The sequence below is a fragment of the Micropterus salmoides genome, unplaced genomic scaffold, assembly GCF_014851395.1.
Source record: "Micropterus salmoides isolate LMB-PRFRI ecotype aquatic unplaced genomic scaffold, ASM1485139v1 Ms_hic_scaffold_13, whole genome shotgun sequence".
In the NCBI taxonomy this organism is placed as follows: Eukaryota; Metazoa; Chordata; class Actinopteri; order Centrarchiformes; family Centrarchidae; genus Micropterus; species Micropterus salmoides.
In genome coordinates, this window is record NW_024040374.1 from 13738190 (window position 1) to 13761466 (window position 23277).

Below are 23277 nucleotides of genomic sequence, written 5' to 3' on the forward strand. Positions count from 1 at the left end.
TAGATTGCAAGACTGCAACTGTCAGTCATACATACCATTTTACTTCACCTCACCCACTTGTTGAGTAATCATACATTTTAAAATGTTGCAACCACAACCATAGACAAGATCACAGAGGTAAGTCACAAACATCAAGAGTATCTGGTGGAGATCAATATGTATGTTGTGTAACAGGTACAATAAAATAAAAAAACCTTCCTTAATGGGATGCCATTATGGTCAAAATCTTTTAGCTCTGGGGCTTCAGTCAAAGCAATTAGTTCTCTGCCATAGCAACAGACCTGCTTGAAACCTACTGTATATTGCATTAAAGTCAAGTAGAGCTGTGATCACATTACCCTGTCATTTTAATGATACTCCCTTAGTCTGGGCCGAGTCACTAATGATCAAACTGAAACTGTACATAAACACATAAAACCACTCAACACTGCACTTAATAACTAGCTGAGTTGCTTTGGAGGGTTTATAAAACCACGCTAAACAGATACTGTCTCCATTTCTCACGCAACTATGGGAAGCTAATTATTTCAGCATTGTGCTATGAAGACGGCTGCTGCATGGGTGTTCACAGTATGGGAGCTCCTTTGATGTCACAAATCTGTCCGCTCCTCAGCTTCAGACTCCAGACTGCTTAATGATTATTTGGCTCTCGGTGGCTTAGTCATTCTTCAGTGCACTCATAAGATAAGGCAACCACAGGACAAACAGGTTTGGCACACACACCTGCCCACAACACTGCTTCATCGCATGTGCACCCTTTGATCAATTATGCCATGGTTTATGTTCAGCTATCGGGCAACTATGCTTGTGTGAGTACTTGTTCTGATATAGTGATGGCACCTTATAATGTAAAACCAGCATCTGGGTCATACATCTTCTAGTGCAAATATAGCACAAGTGCAGTGCTCAAATGGCAAACATGTTGTGAGTTTAATCTTACAAAGTGTGGGTGTTTTCACCTGGAAAACCAGCGGTAACACAATGTCTCTACTGCTGTGTGCTCTGCAATGTGCTTTGTAAAGTGACACTTAAAGGAGGTCTGCGAGCCTCCCTTCCTGTCAAAGCCAGCAGTCCACTTGAGACTCAAGTACCACACACATTTCACACAACCACCCAAAATAACCACAGCAGGTTGGCATCCCAACAGTGACCAAGCAACAAGCTTCGGAAGTACATGAGATAACAAAAGCATTAAGACCCAAAAATTATTGCTTGTGGTTTGTTTTAGTTGTTTTTTCCCCATTAGCTGCTAAAGCTTGCAATATAAAACTAGAATTAAAATGTATGTTTTTTTATCTGTCTAAGAGAAATTAAAGCATATTATTCTAAATTGGCTGCTGAAATTTGGCCCACTGGTGGATGGCAGTGTATTGAAGTGCTACTACAAATGCATAAGCAGTGACATCAGCTTATAAAAGAGGCAGTTCTGTTGTAAAAAAAAACACGTCCCACTTGTCTATGGTTATTCTGGGGCTTTTTTGTACTGTACTAGCTGCAGGCAAGTGGACTGCCACCTTTTCAGCTTGCTGTCAGCCTCTCAGTTGAATTACTCTCACCATTCCCTGCTTGTAATGAAATTAATGCCACTTTAATTTGCATCACCCTCTTGTTAAGTCTCGGGCTGAAGAATGAATGTGGCATTGTTTGACTGCAGGACATGCCGGAGTAAAACAACACTGGGGCTCGGAGAACCACAGTGTGTCTGCATTAACTTACTTGTAAATGGACCTTATAAATTGTATTTCAGGGATGTGTGAAATTGTGGTCAGCCAGTTTTTGTTTTATTTAGTTTATCTTAGCTCAGTTTGTCCATTAGTTTCCAAGGTGTTACCATAAACCCTGTTGAAGGATTGGAAATTTGGTGGTGCACGCGTCACTGAAGGTGTATGATATACCCCAACTAAGTGTCAGGTGATCCACTGAATCATTCAGTGTGAAAATCAATGTTACATCCTTGGTGTAGTCATCCTCACAAAGGCAGCAACTGATTGATCACTCTGCTCCCTCTCATCACTGGATCAGTCTCTCAAAGCAGAAGGGAGAAAAAAATATGTATTTTCAATGCAAAATGAGCAGAGCTATTACTCTGCATCCTGACAACCAATCAATTCCACTACAGTGTTTTCTGTCTTCAGCTGGACGATATGCTCAATAATATGAGCAAGATAAACCAGGCATGTGAATCTGACTGTCAAAGCGCTCCCACAGATGGACATTTTACAAATAGGAGTGAAAGCTAGTATGTATGACAGTGTTATGTATACCCTCCACAACTCCTTACGGAATTTTAAATAACTGTGGTTTCACATGAAATGTGTGTGTGTGTCGATTGTATAGCTGACCACAAATCAATGTGCCCCAATGAGTTATAATCCAGAAAGCAATTGAAGAAGTGCTGTAACAGGAAAGAGTCTTTAATGTGAGCTCCTAGCATTACATCAAAAAATGAATGAAATGAAAATGAATTTCTTTCCTCAAAATTAATTATTATTTATCAGACTGTAACACCTGCACAAGAAGTAAACAGTACTGTTAGAAAAGGCACTGAACTGTGCAGTAAAGGTAAATGGTCCAAGTAGTTAGGGATTTGCAGTCTAACGCCTGCTACTTGTCAAGAAATTCAACTGGTCAAAATTGGTGCAGCCCGGCCCCACTGACTCACACATGCCACAGCCATCTGTTTCTGTTTGTCACACTTTCCCACAATTCCCATGTCCACAGAGCCACATTTCAACTGCTTGGTTCTGATGACGCGTGTCTGTCAAAATCAATAAAATATTTAATAACTTTGGTGAACATTTAAGTCCACTGATGGTTAATGGACTGAACTAATATATCTTTCTAGTCTTCCGACCATTTAAAGCACTCACATTCACCCATGAACACACTGATGGCGGTGGCTGCCATGCAAGGTGCCAATTGCCCATCAGAAAGGAATTAACATTCAAACTCACACACCAATGGCACAAAGCCATCGGGGGCAATTTTGTGTTCAGTATCTTGACACTTCTGAATAGTGGACGACCTGCACCATCTCCTGAGCAGCCGCCCCTTTAATCATTTAGTTTAGGTTAGTTGATTGTGATGCTGTCGAATCATTTTTTATCCGCAATGTTTTGCTTGTCTTATAACTTATTTTTATTTCCTTAATGCCTTAATGCATTTTATGTCCCAGGTTGGTACAGTTTTATTATTGCTGTCTTTTGAGACCTCCATTTCTGTTTTCACTGGTGTACAGTTGAACTAAATTCATTACAAAGCAAATCCCACACATTATATTTCTTATAGTCTGATGATGGGAGTAAAAGTGTTGTATTTCAAATATATTCAAAATGTTTAATTGCAAATAACTCAGCCATAATGCTAACACAAGAAACAGGGATTTTGGGCCCAGACACAGACGCTTAGAAGACAGAGGTATAGTTAACAGGGTTATATTACACAAACAGGTGAAACTTACAGGTGAAGATGAGGTACGCAGTCTAAAAACAAAGCAAGGTTAATCTATAGGCTACACAAACAGTTGAGTAATTCATATATCCAAACAGTATAAACCCAAAAAGACAAGAAACAAGAGGTACAATAGAGAGACACAAGACAAAAAACGCTAGTAAGACAAGTCATGACAGGAGTAAAGACACTACTGAACAGTAGTAAAACAATGAGAATGCAACTAACAACAGACAGACAACCACTTTAATACACAGGAGGGGTGAGGATAATGGTGATCACAATCAGGGAAACGAGGCAAGTACAAACAATCAAGGAAAATATCAAGACACGAAGTACAAGCAGCACAAGACACACAAGGAAGAACACTTTCAGAGTAAAGCAGGACCCAGAACGAGTAAAAAAATGATATAAGGACCACACAACACAGAGACACGAGCAACAAGAGGAAAGGTTCACCAAAAACAACAACGGCAAAATCCAATCATTTTTTCTCTAATCCACTTCTAACCAACAACACATAAAAACTGTGACCCTATGTGTCTAAAATTGCCAAAATGCCACCAAATAATTCACACATCACATAACACTGTGCATGAAATCATTTAAGTGATCACAATAAAGTTTGCATTTGGTTATGTGTCCTTTTGTTTCATGCTTCCTTTTAAAACATGTCACGTTGCTTGATGAATGCTTCGTCAATTCTAATGAATGGACACAACTGAGGTTTGAGTCGGGTTCTCGACGGGAGCTTTCAGTGGCATTTGTTTACTTAATTAAATCATGAGAGCCATCTCGAGTGTGACAGGTGAGCAAAACAGACGGTCGAGGGTTTCTTCCCCTAATCCCATGGAGACACTTGCATCCAGAAGCCTGGCACTAATGATTTCATTAACATGGCTAACAGGGCACCAGTACACCTGTTCACAGGCGTTCCAGCAGATACCTCGGTAACCTTGAGACAATGGTTCGAGGCCCCTGCCAACACTCTTTTTGTTTCATGACTGCTGTCTCAGCTCTTGTGCAGTTTTATTAAAAGCTACAGTGTGTGCCTTTGAATTTTTCTTCAACTACAGAAAGCTGCTCCCACATACTGCATGTGCTGTTCTGAGTCAAAATATCTCTGTGGGTTTTGTTACATGATGATCTCATCTGGATCACAATAAGCTTCAATGAGAAGGCATCAATACAGTGTTTGTTTTTTTAAACCAAAATAACTGTAAAACATTAAATCTATGGTATATGGGTCTCCTGCCGAGCCTAGGCTGAAGATGTGCACATAATTCTTAGCTTTTCTTCCAGAGTTCTTGGAATAGCATGTGTGGAGTTTTCCACGTGACAGAGAGAAATGAGTACAAAAAAGTTTAGACAGCTACAGCAATGTATCTGAAAGTATATATATTGTCATACTGCGCCACGATAGGTCTAACTGTTGCAGAAGAAATCACACCCATATGGCCTTCCAAGAAGATCTCAAAACAAAACAAACCATTTGCATATGAAGTCTGACCCCTGTTTTTGTTATTCTTTTCGTCTTCAGAACAGTTGAAGCTTTAAATTAACCTGCTGGAGTTTCTCTGATCCTCTGTTTTTTTGGGTTTTTTTTTTGCAGTGTTGTCTCACATAAGCCTTCGTGGCTCTGACTGTCTCTCTCTCTGGACCCCTTTTCTCACATTATCTGCATGCTTTAATGGTCTGTAACTTGTCAAGAAGACCTATCTGTCTCCTCGCCCAGTCATCAGCCTCACCGGTGTTTCCCTCCTTCCTGCCTCAGAATGTGATCGATAGCCCCTGAGCTCCCCGTCCCACTGTCTTCACAGGTGGATATCATTAAGGGATGAAAAACCAAACCCGGCAATCGTCTGCCCTCTGTATAAACTGAGTAGCTCATAACTGCTTAATATGTGTACACATTCTCATATGCACACAAATTTAAATTGTACAGATGCACAAATATACACACACAAAGCAGGGCATGTTGCATATTTGGGTTTTAAAAGAATAGTTTGACCTTTTGGGAAATTTATATATAAATTATTAGAATATTATTTCTTCTTGCAGAGAGTTCGATGACAAGAGGGATACCACTCTTATGTCTGATCATCAAAAATGCATTAATTTAACAAAAATTACTAAGGTGAAAAAACGAGCCAATTAATCTTGTCTCACTGACCAGTCTATTGGCTCACTGTCAAAAACCCATGGGAGCTGTAGTTGTTGAATGTAGTAAACAATTAAAATTACAAGATTTAAGTGGAACAGGTGCTACTCACAGGAGCACCATCAGACCTTACTGAAATTGTTGACAAAATTTGAGAAGTGGGTGGTAATCCAGGAATCTGGAACATGAGTGAGAGTGCAAGTAAGCGAACCAGTCACAGAAGTCAATAAAGGGGATCTGTACAAGGATTCTGTATTTTGACAACTCTGATATTCCGCCAGTGAGCAAACTTTAACTCAACCAAGAAGACTATTTCTGTTCCCAGAGCAGCTCTAATTCTAACACCAATTTCTAATCTGCAGGCAGGTCCTCCTCTATGCCTCCATGGCATGCTGCCAGTAAGGATGCTCCTGTGAGCTTCAGACTGGGAGCACATAACCCAGACATCGTGTCCTACTTTGTCCAGGTCTTGTGCAGAGAGCCCAATTGCTTGCAAAAAGAAGCTGTGCTCCAGTATCACTATGCTTGCTCTGATGAAGGGTAACAGCATTATATATAATTTATTCACATGCTATATGTAAAACATTGTCCATCCCATGTATGCAGGTTAAAAAAATCAAATTGATATGAACTTTGAAATGACTTTATTGCTAATTGGTCTTTTTCAAGCAGAATGCTATATACATTTGACATTCTGTATGTATTTAGTGACAATTCTCCTTTTGTTGTACATTGTTTAAGGATTTTGAATTTAGGTCATGGCTAATCCATAGCAGAACATTGTGCTTATACAGTATCAATTCCATTTAAATATAACCTTTTTGCTCTGTAAAGTACTGAGAGATTTCACAAGGTTAAAAGCTTATTGAACATCCTGGGGGAACAGTGGAACTTCCAAGGTGATGTTATCGGCTCTAGGTATAAACCAGTACTTGGTATGACTATCGTGGTTTTCACAGCAGGCTCACAAAGAGACCAAACTCAACCTGGAGAGTGGATCAGATCCAAGCTGCTGTGTTTTGTGAATCCAGCTGTGCCTAAAGTGAGAGGTAAGTCAAACTCCTCAGAACAAGCAGCATATTCAGGGGTGGCATGGGTCTTGTGCTAGATCCTTGCTGATATGCAGTGATAACAGGTTCCCTTCATCATACACACATACACAGACATACAGTCGCCCGTGTATACACACATACTCCCTCACCCACCAAGTCCACACACATATTTCTGTCTCTCATACAGAAACACCCACATGCACATACACACGGTCAGCTGTGTGGGATCCCATAACAAAACAAACATTGTCCGGCAGACTACCTTAAAGGACACAGAAGATATGTGCCTCCTCTAGTGAAAGGCCTATTATTTTAATGGCTTCTTGTGTTTGCTCAAGCACTACGGTTGCAGTAGAATAACGAAGGCTTCAGCTCTGAAAATAAGAAAGAGAAAATAGATTACAAGGAGAGCTCAATGTGCGTTTGTATAACCTGTGTATGGACAACTGTCGTCGATGTAAGTGAGATTAACGTGTTTAAATATTGTGGTACGTTTTTTTTGTGTGGCCATGTTACGCCTTGCTACTTCATTATACTGCATTAGAAAACACAGTAGCTTCCAAAGAAGAGCTGCATAATGCATAAATACATTACTCTAGGGCTGCAGCAAGTTTGTTTCTTCGCTCAGAGCCTAGAACGCCCATCTGTATCTGAGTGGTTTCCCCTTGATCTCAATTAATTGATCCTTGTTTAAACACGAAAGTCATAGAGCTCTGTCGCCAGTCCCTGCTAGAAATTTAGATGCCAAAATAAGCCAGAGATAAGGCTTTGACTCCCTGACACAAGGGGAGGGAGGATGTCAGCGTTGTCTAGAGTTATCTGGAGCTGCAGGACCCTCCCCAGGCTCTCTGAGTCCAAGTACGAGAGCGATATATCAGGCAGGGAGGGAAGGGAGGAACGATGAAGGGAGGTTGCAGGGAGGAGTGGTGGGTTTGTCTGCCAAGGTCCAGGTTCACTACCTCTTCTGTTTGACTTGGCCCACTGACGAGAACATCATCATCCTCAAGAAACCTGCAGAACGATTAGTAGTGACCATTATCACTATCTCGCCTACTCCTCACAGCAAAGCTGTCAGAAAATGATGTTTTGGGGTCAGACGTGCTGTTCTGCATCATGCACATAATGCTGTAAAAATGTGCTGAAAGTTATAGTTGTATATGACTTTGCTTCTCTGGCATGTCAGTAATTGTCAAACTTGTGCTCATCCAGCAAAAAGCATGCACTTCTTCACATTTATCCCACTTTCTATGTCATATATCTAACACAACATTGGTGTTTACTTCATGGAGGAGCCAAAATATCTTCAAAGTATCACTTGATCTTTTAAACTTTTCAATTTTGACCATTCTGCCTCTTATCCATTTGCAATCACACCAACCCGGTGTAAAATTAGGCAAAGCACAATGCCTTTGGATAGTTCAGCTATATCAGAGGAAGTACTTATTGGCCAACAGACCTTATTCACTGACAGTGAACCCTACAAGAGGTTTAATTTAAGGTTAGGCGGTGTCGAAAACTGCCATCTGCAATGAAACATCGGGATGGACAATTACATCGGGTGTGGAGCACGCGAGGGGGGGTGTCGTCTTATAAGAGGTTTTCACTGGCATAGACTTCACTCGGTAAAAAACTTGGTAGCCTATCACATTACAAGTCGCGGACATGGTGGATATTTTACAAGCACGAACCAGGTGAAGCAACAGTGAACACATAGAGTAGAGATGTTGGTTCGGTTAAAGGCTACGTCAGTAACAAGCCGGCATGCAGCTCACCTGCTGCTGTGATGACAAATCGCGGGTGGAGAGCGCCGCAAAAATCACAAGTTCTGTGTCTTTTGGCCGAGTTTATAAAACATATGATGGAGAAAGAAAGAGCAGCAGAGAGAGAGAGAGAGAGACAGAGAGAGGTGGGGCAAGCCGATGTGTTTGCAGTGAGAGACCTGAGGTATAGGTGTGTGAATGTGAGTAGAAGAGAAGTCCGAGGCAGGTGCAAAGCAGGTATATTTAAAAAAAATAAATAAATAAATAATGTTCGTTGGGATCAAACCCTGCTTTAACAGGGTGGTAATGGGTGGTAAATGTTTTGTGTGTTTCACATTGTGATGTCTGTCATTGTCACCCCCGACCCTAGTTTAATTCAAATCAAGCATTTATTTCCTGCCAAGGACGCCCCCCCCTGTGGTGTGTGTATTGCAGCTGGTGGGGTCTATATTTAAGGTTGCTCATTTAGAGAACAGTGACCTCTGTCGAGTGTTACTCTCCCAGTTGGAAAGTAAATCTAGGTGGTGTCTTTCAGGATGCTAATTTATGTGTCCCCACTGGCAGCTTAAGCCCTGCTCCCTTTTGAATTGGCAACACCACCAGCTGGTGTGTCCTCACTCTTGCTGAAAGCAACATTGTCTTTGGAGCATTGAAAAGTGTTTTGTGTTTAAAAACCTGTCTCTGATTCTGAAAGAAGTGTGGACCAAATAGGCCTTATATTACGTCCAACTTAAGCACTTTCCTGATGTGTCTTTAGAAACATAAAGACAGTCTCTGTCACATGCAATGTTACACTTAAGGGTTTATTAAAAAAGCCCTTTATGCCACGGTTGCTTATCACTGAGTAATCCAGCTGTATTCCAGGAAGGAAAACTCAGTTCAGCCCAGCCTCACAGTACATGCACTATTTTCTTTGAGCTATTTTGTGATCATGTTCTAGTTTTCCTAAAGAGAAAAACAGGTTGGTTTGTTAATGGCTGTGCAACCAACCTCTATTTATCTGATTTTGGGGAAAACACCCTTAATGTTTCTGGTAAGAGATGCCTGTTAGGGACTCAGGCATTTCTTTTGGGTGCATTACACTTATGCTGGCCTTACACCAGACAATAGTTAACCAATCAACTAATTTCAGAGTTAATATCTGAGTTAGAGTAACATCAGGACAAATATCAGTCATTCATTGAGAGGGCGCAGTCAGAGTAGTCGCAGTCTTATTATCAGATGTCTTTCACACAATGTGTGATGCTGCGCTCTCCTTGGCTGACATCAGCACACTGGTGCTGCTAGGCTCTTGTAAATACAGTATGTTCATGACAGTGTTTACATCATGTTCTGTAACTGTAGAAAAGCTGAAAATGAAAAAAAAAATGCTCACACATTTTAATGGCCACAGAATACAGTGCAACACTGTAAATCAGATTAACTACCTGTTTGTTAATGTTAGAGAAACCATGACTGTACATATGGCTGAATGTTAACTGGAGCTTGCTATGTGTATATCTCTTCACTGTGTTGTGCAAATGTGTACTGTGTTTCTGTCTTTTGCTTGTTTTTTTTTGTTTGTTTGTTTGTTTATGTGGTTACAGGAAGAAAAGAGCTAAAAATATGGATAATAATAATATCTTATAATGCAGGATTTTTCTATTTTTTACTTGTTTTAAGGTCCCGAATTAATAATTATTAATGTAAAATATCTCAAACAACAGTCAGTATATCAGCCTTATAAGTTAGCACTATTGCCCCCCGCATGCTTCCTACTATAGTCTTAACATAATGTATAATTTGTGAATCTGTCGGAATAGAAACAAATACATTATGACAAGTGGTTGCAGAATATGAGTGCGTCAGAAAGGATTATACTGATGACTTCACAGTCAGATAGCCCGTGCAACTTCAGACCGACTGCCTCCTTTCTTCTGAAAAGCACAGATAGAGATCTTGCGTTGCGTCTCTTGCATTAAGCGTTTCTCCCAGGAACAATTTGCTTGTTTTGCTTGGCAAGTCATTTTGGAATGCTGCCACAGGGACAATTTAAATACCAAGCAGATTCATTACTTATATAAGACCCAAATAATTACACGGTCAGGTACAGGAGCACTTGAATATGTCCGTAACCTCTCCAGAGCATTTTACACAAAGGGTTTAAAATAGAAACATAAATTAACTTAAAAAAAAGTTTAATCTAGCCCTTAACAGTTAGTTCACTTGCTCAAATTTGAAGGCATATATTAAGCTGAGTAAAGAACAAGAAAAAGAGATTTAGATTTCGCAGGTATGTGCATGCTGGAGTCCCGTGTGTATTTACACCACGAATGCAGCGATTATGCTCAATTTTAACAGTAATTATGCACAGTAACTCATGCTCTCGATAAAGAAAATACAGCGTCTAAGGGCAAGATTTTTCCACCCTGAGTCATGGTTGTGAAACGTTGGTTCAGTTAACAGAACAGTTAGTTGATGGGGAAAGGAAAAGAACGGGTGGAAATACATTTAGGTATCTGAAGAGTTTCAGCGTCCCCCACCCAAGATGACCTGAGTGCCTTAATGAAAGGCTTAAACAGAGGTAACAGTGAGAGCTGTTACAAAAGTTTATTCTAAAGATACACAAAAAAAAAAACACTCATACAATGAGGGCCTGATTGTATAGGAGACCACTCACCTTGATTTAACTTTGACACTTTTCATTCTCATCCCTATCTTTGGCTCATTAATAGATACAGAGACAGACCAAAAGAAGACACTAAATTATTATATTCCCCTTTAAATTTCATGTGTTTTTGAATACCACTGCAGCACGACAGTTGACACAATAAACTTCTATTCAACACAAGTACAATACATTCATTTATTTAAAAAAAAAAAGCATATCAAACTTCTGCCATAACTGTGGTTGAATGAGTGATTACATTTGGTATTATGTGAGTGCAGAGGTAGGGCAATAAACCTAAAATGCACTTTTGATGAGAGGAAATTAAAATGTATTAACTCAAAGATGCTAAAGCATAGTTTTACATAAACGTCTGTTTTGTAAACAGCTAGCTGAAGGGAAATGTTCTCGACCAGTCAGGTAACATCTTTGATATATTGTCTCTTGCTAAAGTGATATTACACGTTGAATTTTAATGGGATCATGTAACTTTTTCAATATGAAAGGAATGTCACACCAAGTTACGTCACTTCATGTGTGATGGCTCTGTCAGGTTACAACTGACAAACTAAATCATAACATTTAACAACACTCAATAATGAAATAATAACAACAAAGTAGCAAAATAAATCTGTTTCTGACCATTTTATTTTTATGCTATAAGAAGAAGCTACAGAGCAAAACATCTGATCATTTTTGATTATATTTAATTTTACATCATTGTAACATAATATAATGTAATATATCAAACCCTCAGCATTTACTACCCCTGTAACATATCTAGGCTGAAAATAGCACGGAAGTGTTGGGCAATGATCACAAGACACAGTTAAAGGGCAGAAACAAAGGTTGATCCAGCAGGATGTGATCAAACAGCCATTTGAAGATAACAACAATCTGGCATTAAACACTGAGACATTGTTAAGATGCCTTTGCACAAGTAGGGGACTACTTACGCACAGCGACATCAGCATGTCTAAACAGGCTTGATTCTATCTCCATACAGCCTGTAACACAAGACTATATACAGTAAGCTTAAGTATTTGTGAGACATTACTGTGAGGCAATTCATCGCTGTGATTAAAGGATTTATAATGCAAATATATAGAATGTTTCATTATTTATGGTACATGAAAGACACAATAGTAGTTATCACATCCTCCACACAAGTGAATATGTCCAGTCCATTACAATCAAATCTGTATGCATAAAATATCCACATTATACAGTGTATTATAGCACCAGAGTTGGACTTCACCCAGAATATCCTTACCTTGAACCTTGCAGCCCCTGTTACAGGATACATGCCATGAGAGGACAGTACAGTAAAGGCAAGCATCAGATAAAATAAAAACACAGCCCTTTGTGTACGTGCCAGGGGGCGAAACAGCAAAGACAACAACAGGCAGAGGGGAGGTAAACACAACAAAGGACACCTCCAAAAAAACCTCACTGTGACTCAACTCATGGCCAAGATAAAGAAACTACAGTGGGCCATTATCAGCTTTTGTGTGAGCACAGGGTCTGGCATGAGCAGTTGATGCAAATTGATTCTAAACAAAATGATTTTCCATTGACTCACCTAAGCCTTACTACAACATCAAAGTGGTATCATAAAGTTAAATAATGTAAGGATAAAATATTGCTATTTAGGATGGGTCGTTCTCAAGCTACAGGATCAAGTAGGGACAAAATAGGGCTACGATATAAATATGTGTTTGAACCTACAAAATGTAAGATTCAGTGGATTCAGTACTGTTAGCTGTTTTGCATCCATTATTACTTTTGTTATGATGGAAGATTAAAGTTAAGTCAGGAAAAAAAAAAAGGGTTATAGGTCATTTATAAAAAAAAAAAAACACTTATGGTCAGTATAAATTATAGGATACAAAGTCCAATGAGTCATTTCTAAGTTATCTCAACTGCTCCCCTGAGGATGAATCCTAATAACTTTGGTGATCCCCTGACTTTTCTTACAGTGCCCAAAGTCTTCACAAAGTATTAAGTGAAATACCTGAAGATCTACTCAATGGATTGGCACAAAATTTTGTACATCCATTGTTCCTAGACAAGCCCTGTGCCAGGCTATGAGTATGCTAATTCTTCATCAACACAGCACCAAGTACATTAGAAGCTTTGTAGTGATTTTTGAATGCTACCATACGGGTACTGAAAACACAGTCGCAATTTCTGCCTTGTTTCCAAGTCACATGCCATATCCACAATCTAGCCTTATTCTGCCTTGTTTTACATTTTCAAACAGCTTTTATCACAGCAGAAATGCTACAGCGCATACCTGCATCTTTTCCGCTTTCAGGTCCTTATCAACTAACAGTTTTATCAGTTTTATATCTCACCCCTCCCCTTCTTTTTCCCGGATGCCTTACTTTCTTTACCCGCATCAGTCTGTAAATCTCTCATCACCATGCAGTACAGTAGCCATGTGAAATAAAAAAGGGAGGGAGGCGTGAGGGGAGGCGGAAAGATGGATGGAGCAAGAGCTCAGAGGTCTGCCAGAATGATGAAAGCTGTCCACACCTATCTAGGTCAACAACCATCATGTTTACAGGAAACCAGTTAGACTTGCTGTTTAAACTTGTGGTTCACAAACACTTGGTTAACAGCCTGAAAAAGCCCGACTTCTCATGGTAGCTTTTATTTTCAGGATGTCTTATCCTGGTATTTCTGTCCATCCATCATCCCGGAGACATGACAAACATGTTGTAGCAAAAGCACAGTCATAGTGATTAGTTTTTTTTTTCCAAACATCGCATTTGTCCACATCTGATGAAGGCCACCATGTTGACTGTTATGTTCAGAACATGCAACCAGAATGGCTTAACTTGCTGTAGATTAAGTGGAGCTTTCCACCATTTGGCTAAAACTGAAGCAGAAAAAAATGGGACAGTCTGAAATAATAACACCGTTAAAATGGAAAAACATGGTGAAAGTCACTTTTGACAACATAAAATAAAGACAACAATAGTTGAAAGCTTTTTATTTTTGTCTGTGATCAATAGGTCAGTGTTTCACTGATTTGTGACATGTTGTTGATTGAAACTTTAATTTGAACTTTTCTATGACACTACATTTTGCGTTGACTAGCCACAATCTTAATTTCATGAACGATAACACTTATTATAAGATAGTGTCATATCAGCTGCTTTAAAAGATGTGGAAATCTTCTGGGAAAATCTATGGGGATATTGTTGATCGCTCCTTCACACACTTTCTTTTGCTTTAGCTCCCCAGAACACTGCCTCTCATAGTCCTCAACCTGTCATAATGACATGTAAACGGATGATTGATTCAACTGCTGCTCTCACTCTCTGTTTGGATAAGAACACCAGCCAAACGTCTAAAATGCAAGATATAAATGTAAGATGAGTGTCATTTTCTTGTCTAGTGCAGCTGAGAGCACTACACTGACTGTTTAGCAGGTTCATTTGTCTTTATCTGCAGGCAACATTTTCTGTTTTGAGTGAAGGTTGAAGATGCTAGATGCTCTTGATTTGCTTTTTTTTTTATTCAAAGGCTTGAGTAGAGCTCAGTTAGCAGTGATGCACCTAACCTGCTCTGTATCAAATTAACTGTTCCGTAAAGTTCCATGTTGTACAAGCATAATTCAGATTTACTGCAACTTTGGTCTTATTTTCATGGTTTGGCTATTCCTATTAGTAGGTAATGACACAGCCCTGACAAAGTTTATTACTGAGATGTGAGAACTCTGCAACACTGCTTAAAAGAAATATGATGGGCCTACCAACACAAGCAGTCAGACAATGGCAAATGCTGAAATTATTACACATGCTGCCTGTTTGAAATGTCTATCACATTTTACAGACGGACTTCTTGGTTCAACTCTGACCTAGTGTACTTGGTGAATTTTTCCTGCCTAATGAGGAACTATTACCATCATTTTGGGTGATGTCACTTTCAGTTTCACCTTTAAATAAAGTGGTAAGATAACCTGACATGTTGTTTGACCACATAGACTATGTTGTAGCAGTATCACAGTTTTCAGACATTTTAGTACAGCTATTTAAGTCTTTAAGTTGAACAAAATGTTATTATTACCAACATTCAGACCAAAATGATGGAGAAAAAAAAGCTGAAGTTGGATTAAATTTAAGTTATCCTTCAAGGTCCATGTCTGCATGGTATCAATTGTTATCATGAACTAAAAAGTGATAGCCACCGAGTAGGAGAAATAGTGGGAGGGAGAGTAAGAAAGCGATAGATAGTATAATACATAGTCTCTTGTACAGCCTAAAGCAATACATCTCCCTGGAGAGGTTACTGCTGACAACAAGACATAAAGCTAGAGAGAAAGAGAGACAGAACAAGAGACAAGGAGTGAGGGAAGAGTGAGAAAGGCAATCACCAGTACAGACACGAGAGGTATGGAGATGAGAGGGTGCAGTACTTAGACATTTCACATCCCTCAAACAGTCATCTTCACGTAAGAGCAAAATCACTAACCTCAGCTGCATACAGAATGACTGGGGTAACACCTTGTACCAGGCGGTCACTCATGGTTATTCATAAAGAGGCCTCAATGGGACATTCAATGCAAATGCTTTTGAATTTCACAGTGGAGAAAATATTGCCTTCACATCTGTTAGAAGCAGCTGCTCATAGATTTTAGGTTCCAGAGAAATAAGTTATGGGTATGGTTACATCTACATGTTGTTTGGGCAGTTGGTGTAGTTGGGACAGTTGTCTTCTTTCTGTTCATATGCACTAATTTAACGTAAATCAAAGTCTATAAAAAAGTCACATGCTCACAAAGAGGACAGCTTAGCCATGTTTTGACCAAAGGAACTATACCCCGGAACTAGGAACATTTCCGCCACAGGGATCAGGGTCTAAATTTTGTTCTAGGGTCTTTATTTTACCCCCCAAAAAGTCCCTTCTTGGGGGTAGTACTTTCCAAAAGTACCGGTACTTTGGGGGGGGGGGGGCTTGCCTTGCAGTGAATTTCTGAATGGGCTAGTAGAGGCTTCTGGCTTTAAATCGAGCATGTCGGCTGTTTTTCTACTAGGCTACTGCTACTCTTTTCCACCGTTGTTTGCAAACCAATAATATAGCCACACAGAAGTCTTGCCGATCTCCGCTTGAGAGCATGCAGCGGTGTGTTTACAGCTAACAGCTGATGGACAGACATGAGTGCTGCAGCTGATCTGCAGCTCTTGTCGGCTGGAAATGTTTTAGTAAGCTTCAAAACTGTTTTTTTGTTTGGGTTTCTTTCTCTGTGCTGGAGTTATTTTATGAACTTGATGGCTTTATCCAGTTTGTTATTAAATTTGTAACAAACTTTATCGTGTGTCTCTTCATTATACTCCTACACAAATGATTTATTATATTCCAATCAAATCTGATGTTCATTTATAAATTTTGTTTATCAATAGTGGTTACTAAATAATGATGCCTGTCCATCGCTTTGTAAGGCGTATATGTCAGCTGATTAATTTGCCTAATCTTTGCAGGTCTTCAGACCGCGGTGGAAAAGCACACAACAATGGGCTGAAGGAACCTTTTAGTTCCTTGATAAGAGATCCAGGGACTTACTTTTGGTCGCAACGCAGCTCTTGTCATCTGACTAGCTGGGGAAACAAATGTGTGTGTGTTCTCTGCTGTTCATGAAGCTCACTGTAATCATTAGTACAAACTCCAGATCGCACTTCTTTATGCCAGGATTTCAAAGCATCAGGAACTCGTAGCTATCAGATATACACATCTGTTGTCTTCTGTTCACATGAATTTCATTAGCTCTGTACCCATACTCTGCATATTGACAATAAAGTTGACTCTAATCTAAGTATTCCTTCTCTCGCGATACTATAATTTCTAACTTCAATACAATACCTTGAAAAATATCAGTATTCGATACCATTTCTGATACAACGGGGGGGAAATTGACACAACATTGATAAATTACTGAATTGAATAACTAAATTATCTAATCAACTTATCTTAGAAAGTACATTTAATAGTACTTTGTATTAAGCAGAACAGCATCAGTTAATTTACATCTGAGCTTAGACAAAGGGTTATTTCCTATCAAGTCAAACTCTGTTTCTCAGGTCTGATCACTCTGATAGCACAAGTGACGAGTACTAACTAATCAAAGCACAGTAGGGCGGGACTTGTCGAAACTCTGGCAGGGGAAGAAAAACGTGATTCAAACAGAGCAAATGAGATGAGAAGAAAGAGCTGTGAGTGACAGGAAGCGGGGCTGTGTGGACACTGTAGCGGTGTGTGTATCAGCTCGCGATCGAAGAGAAGAGAAGCGCATTTTCAGGATCAATACTGTGGGAAATGAATATTAAAACTGTTAAATTAAAATCAATATGTATCAGAAAATGTATATTTGTGACAACACTAGTATAGGCCTATATGGTTTGGATTTCAGCCCCACTTGGATCAAAACACTTTAGTACACAATTCAAGGCGTATTTTCAAGTGTTTCTTTTAGGTTGCCATTTTTACATGTAGGAACATCCAAACTGTGGTGCTACAATGCTCACCTGTTATGTCACAGATGAAGTGAGATAAAAAACAAACAGACAGTGCAAAGATTATCAGACAGGTGGTACACAAGCCAACAGCCAAACTGTCTAAACCACTTTAAGAAGAAGTGAAACCGAAAGTTAGCCTGCCCAAAATGTTGGTAATTACCTATTACACAGCAAGTATGATGGGTCACAGTCTGAATCTTCATCATGGATGTTTACAATGGGAAACAACTTTACCGTATGCCTTAGTTTGCCATAGTTTTCTCTTGCAAATTAGTCCGGCTAGCCTGGGGCCTTGTCTCCTACTGTTTATTGTCCTGTCAGACTTTTTAGCAATGCCGCTGTGTAACCAGATCTCAGCACTTAATTTACTCAGTTACAATCTTATTATAGACTAAGAGGAATGATGACAAAATTTACAAAAATAACATTCAAGTTGTTATGAAACACATTCATCCTTTACGTCTTTCACTAGACAGTATCTGTTTAAGGAGATCTCCACTGATCAAAATGTTTCAGCTGTCTAATATGTCAAACCAGCTCTCATACATTTATGAAGAATTTGATAAGGCCTCACAGCAAGGTTTTGCTCTTAAATGTGCCATTATGGGCTTTGAGAGAGTAACAGCATCTGAGGAATGCAAGCAGCTGACTTAGTTTCCCTTGCACATTGTGAGTGACACTTGCAGATTGACACTGACAGACTGGCTGCGCCTCTGGGAGACTACCAAAGGGTGTGAACCAGCGAGTGTTGGCGTGTGTCTGAGCATGCGTCGCTATAGTGACAAAAGCACAGATGTGTGTCAGATTGACAGAGCATTCTTGTCCATCAAGATGTTTGGTTATCTATCTCTTAAAGCCTGTCACAGCAGTTGATTCCACCATATTTGGTTTACATATTTGGCTTACATGGTGCTGGTTCTTCAGAATTCATATTCTGTGGGAAACTCACAAGTTCAATGACCTTAACTTTACTCCCTTGAAATGATCACACATATAAATAGCAGTGTTTTTTGCAGTGTACTTTCAGTTGTTCATAGCGAATTCAGAATTCAATTTTGACAAAGTTGAAGCTTCTTTACCACATGACTAACATTATGTCACCACAGCGGCGGCAGCGTTATGAATTGTGTTTTGAATTTCTTGCAGAGCACTGTTCAAGGGTTCTTCAAGTGGCTCAACATGCAAGTGAAACCATTGCTGAGAGACACCCGTGTCTTTAATGTGGTTTGAGTTGTGATTTAAAAATTCTAGCACCTTGACATGTTTGTCCCCACAGAAGACCACACCAAAGAAGTTCAGCTTTGTTCCTCAGCCAAATCATTCAGGTAACTATGCACTCGCACAGAGACATAAACAGACCTTGAACAGTGTAGACATGAACACAAACAAAGACACAAGACAGTACGGAAACGCAGACAGACATCAGAGGCAGAGCCAACTGAGTAAGCTCATCAGTTCAGAAAGCAAGAGAACAAGTTGTTCATCTGCAAACTTATCAAGATGGAAAATAGAATGAGATATATTCTAGCATTTTCTAAATATACCTATGAGACACTTACTCTATGTGAAGGAATTGACCATTTATAGCAAGTGGTTATAGAGTTAAAGTTACTGGGAATGGCTTTCAAAGGAAGCAGCAATGAGTATTTTTTCAGGGACAACTAGTCCTCCCTTAACAAACATGTGAACATTAAATCTTAGTAAAGTCAACAATACCAAAAGCGTAAATGCAATGTTATAATGGCCACTCTGTATACCTGTGTTAAAGGTATCCTGTTAAGTTTTTGACCTATGGTAGCACTACGACGCACTAAAACAACAGAATGTAAACATGGATGTAAACAATGCAGGTTTCAAATGCTTTGCAAATGTACCACAAGAAAGTACATGCACTCAACATGTTTGTGTGCTCTTAAGGATACACATAATTCATATTGGTATTTCATTTGAGTAACACTGCATATAAACATAACTTTTGTTTGGTTACAAGAACACTCCATAGGTCGCGCGTGACGAGAAATAGTGTTACTTTTGTCAGACAAAACTAAACGAAATATATTCGTCAACGACCTTTTTTTTTTCCCTGACGAAAACAAGACGGCGACAATGTCTTTAAACGCTGACTGTTGACTACATTAGCATGCACATTAGCATCTCTTGTTGACAAAAAATGACGAGACTAAAATGTCCATCCATCCATCTTGATCCGCTTATCCGGGGTCGGGGAGACTAAAATGTAATTCATAAAATAAAAACGTTAATAAAATCTCTTTCTTTTGGTCAGTACCATGAGGAGACACAATATTAAAGGCCATATTTTCTCCCTCTAAATTTTCACTTGAACAGTGCTCATTCATTTTTCATTTTCTTCCTGTGCTTTGAATGCTGGCCGACCGGGGCGACACCTGGGCCCTGTTTCAGAAAGCAGGCTTAACAAACTCTGAGCTTATCCCTGAGCTCTGGGTTGATTGAGCCTGAGGTGGGAAACTCTGAATTTTCAGCTGCACCACAGTCATCCTTGCTCAGAAAATCACCACATTATCTCCAGTTGATAACTTCAAATTTTCCAATCAGTGAACTACAATATGAAAGATTACTGTTGTTACTGTGATTACTGCTGTATTGATCAGTTTTATAGGTTCCATATTAAACAGTGATTACTGAAGTAATGTAGCCCCACAGTAAGTGTTTTGAGTGCAACAGTCCACAGAGTCGCAGCGTTATACCTAAAGACGGACATAGATATTATTCTGGGCTGAGGATAAATCCACAATGTGCGGAGATCTGTCCTTACATCGATGACAGATTTATCATAAAGCGGTCATGTTCAAGATCATGTTTGGGTAAAAAACTAATAGCCTATCTAACCGGGATTTAAAAGTTTTTAAAGATGTAAATGTGTTCCGATATGTGCTTTGATATCGACAGAATGATTGAGGAAATGAAACAATGTGTCAGACAGCCGCTTTAGGCTCCGCAGGAGAGAAGGAGTTAAGTTAAGTTAAGACAGTTTTTCAATTTATCCTGTGACAGTTTTCTAACTTAACCACCTCCCGAGGAGGTTAGGTTCACAGCATCAGTTGCCGGAGTTACTGATCTAGGGATTATCTGATCTTGCTCTCTGAAACAGAAAACCCAGTTTCCCTCATCTCAGACTCAACATACTCAGAATTTTCACTAATCCCGCTTTCTGAAACGGGGCCCTGGTGCGCGACAAAAACATTACTGTGTAGGATGCAAACTCAGGTGATGAACACAACATGCTAGGGAGAAAGAGGTGCTTAGATATCAGCTCCCCTAAAAGCATGATTTGTGATATTTCAGGGGGTCTCTAAAATATTGACAGCTTGCTTTATTGCCATTAATCTCTACATTTCTGTATCATCATGGATCATGCAGAGCCTCAGACTTCATCCAGCTAGAGGGACTGCTCACGGAGGAGGTCAGGTCGCACACAGCCGCAGCTATTGTGTGAAGCATAATTGTAGCAAAATGGCTACATATGATAATACAAATTATTATTATTATTATAATAAGAAAAACATGCCTGATACTTTCACAGTCAGCCCCAGGCCTACATGCATGCCGCTATTGATGATTCAGCAGTAAGAATCACAGCTTGTCACCCTCCTCCCCATCACAAGAAATAAAACTGAGCTCCCCGAAAGCTATTTATAGTTCGCACACTGATGTGGTTGTAAGATTTTTGGAAAAAACACTACGAACTTGAAGCGGTATTAGAAGGCTAACGACCAGGGAATTGAGGTAAGTTAATGTCTCCTTTGCAATAAAAATGAGAACAAAGCTAACATTCGAATGATATCTCTATTTTGGTTAGAGCAGATTGACCAAAATGCTAATCAAAAATCATACTAATGAGTTAGAAAAGACTAAACTGATGGTTAATAACTAACTAAAATACTGATTGATTTTCTTTTGACTAAAATACCCAGACTTTTAGTCAACTCAAACTTGACTATAAAAAAAAAAGTATACAGTGGACTAAATATGACAAAAACTAACTTGACACAGGACAAATACTAAGACTACATTTTTAAATCATTGACAAAATTAACACAAATGGGAAAAGTCCTTTCGTCTCATATATGTTTGTGTATGGTATAGGGCTGCAGCTAACGATGATTTTAGTATTCGAAGTTTCTATAGATTATTTCAACCATTCATCGTCGTTTAAGTAGTACTTTTGCTTGCCCCCCCACCCGTAACGGGATCAACTGTACACGTTTATAGGTGATAGGTATTTATTAGTCCTTTCGGAAATTCATGTGTCATACAGCAAACATCAGACCAACAACCAGACAGCTGCTTTACAAACACAATCACCCGTGTACAAGTTATACTAAAGGCTTGTGCAGACTACACAACTTTCAGCGTCGGCCGATGGCCGTGCCGTTCACACAACTTGCCGTCTTGTGACGGGAGTCTTGAGGTCGTTGTGGCGTTCACACTACCTAACTGATCGGTGACAGGGTCACACACACTACAGGGGCTGACAGCGGCTGTGTCACCCAACACTGGTCTCCAAAGGTTTTTTCAAGAAAACCCACGTGAAATGTGAAACAGGAAATGAGCAATCCTGCACACGAAACAGCTGGTATTTGTTATTGATGGATGGTTTGTCTGAGCTACAGAGAGAGCTGGAGGTGAGTTAAAAGGTGCAGCTCCCCAACACCCAATTAACTCATGACTGTGAGGTTACAACTCACGGCCCAAAGAGGAGAACAACAGACACATACGTGTGTACATTTTCAGCTGAGGACTGCGGCTTACTTTGGCTAGCCTTCAACTCAACAATCAATCTCTTCAGTTAAATGCTAAAGTTGCTGTTACTGTTACCTTGTCTGTGGTCTACTGGCAGAACACCAGGTGCTTTCTGATCAGGTGCCGCCGTGCTGTTGTCAAGGCGACATAAGTTTGGTTTTACAGTGGACGGACGGTAACATTACAGAGTTGTTTTCTTTTGATTGAAATAATCCCATACTTTGGACACTTTCTTCTTTGTCACTCGCTATTTTCTCTCTCTTCCTCCACTTTGCAAACAGCTCCATTATAATCACACCATGTTCACAGCGTAAGCGAGATGCCCGACAGTTATAAATGTCCGTGCGAAACACTGTGCTGTAAAGTTATATGGATTAAACGAAGCATTTTATTAAGCGATTTTATCGATTTAATCGATGAATCGTTTCTAGTACGGTATATGACGTGGTCAAATTTTGAAAAATAAATATGAAATGGAATACAAAAAGAAAATTATGTTTGTATGTTAAAACTTCACTTGTATTAAAATAATTAAAAATATTAATGATTGAACATGAAACATAACCACTGTAAAAGAACATGTTGAATACAAAGTTTTAATCGTTCTTACAGTGGCTTATAACCTCCCAAGGTCGTTTCTGAATATGTATGCATAAGTGGGATCACACATACACAAACACATGCAGATAATACTTGGATACAAACACAGTCATGTGTGGACACACACACCTTGCCCAGAGCCAGTGCGGTCCAATTATAGAAAAAGCCCAAAGTCCTGCTACATCAAAATGAGGAGGAGAGGATTAAGACCTGGGAAGGAGGGAGGACAGCAGTGAACTGGCAAGCAAGTAGCTGACAGGCGCTTTAAGCACCATCCTGCACTGTCTGCCTGGGCATGTACTGT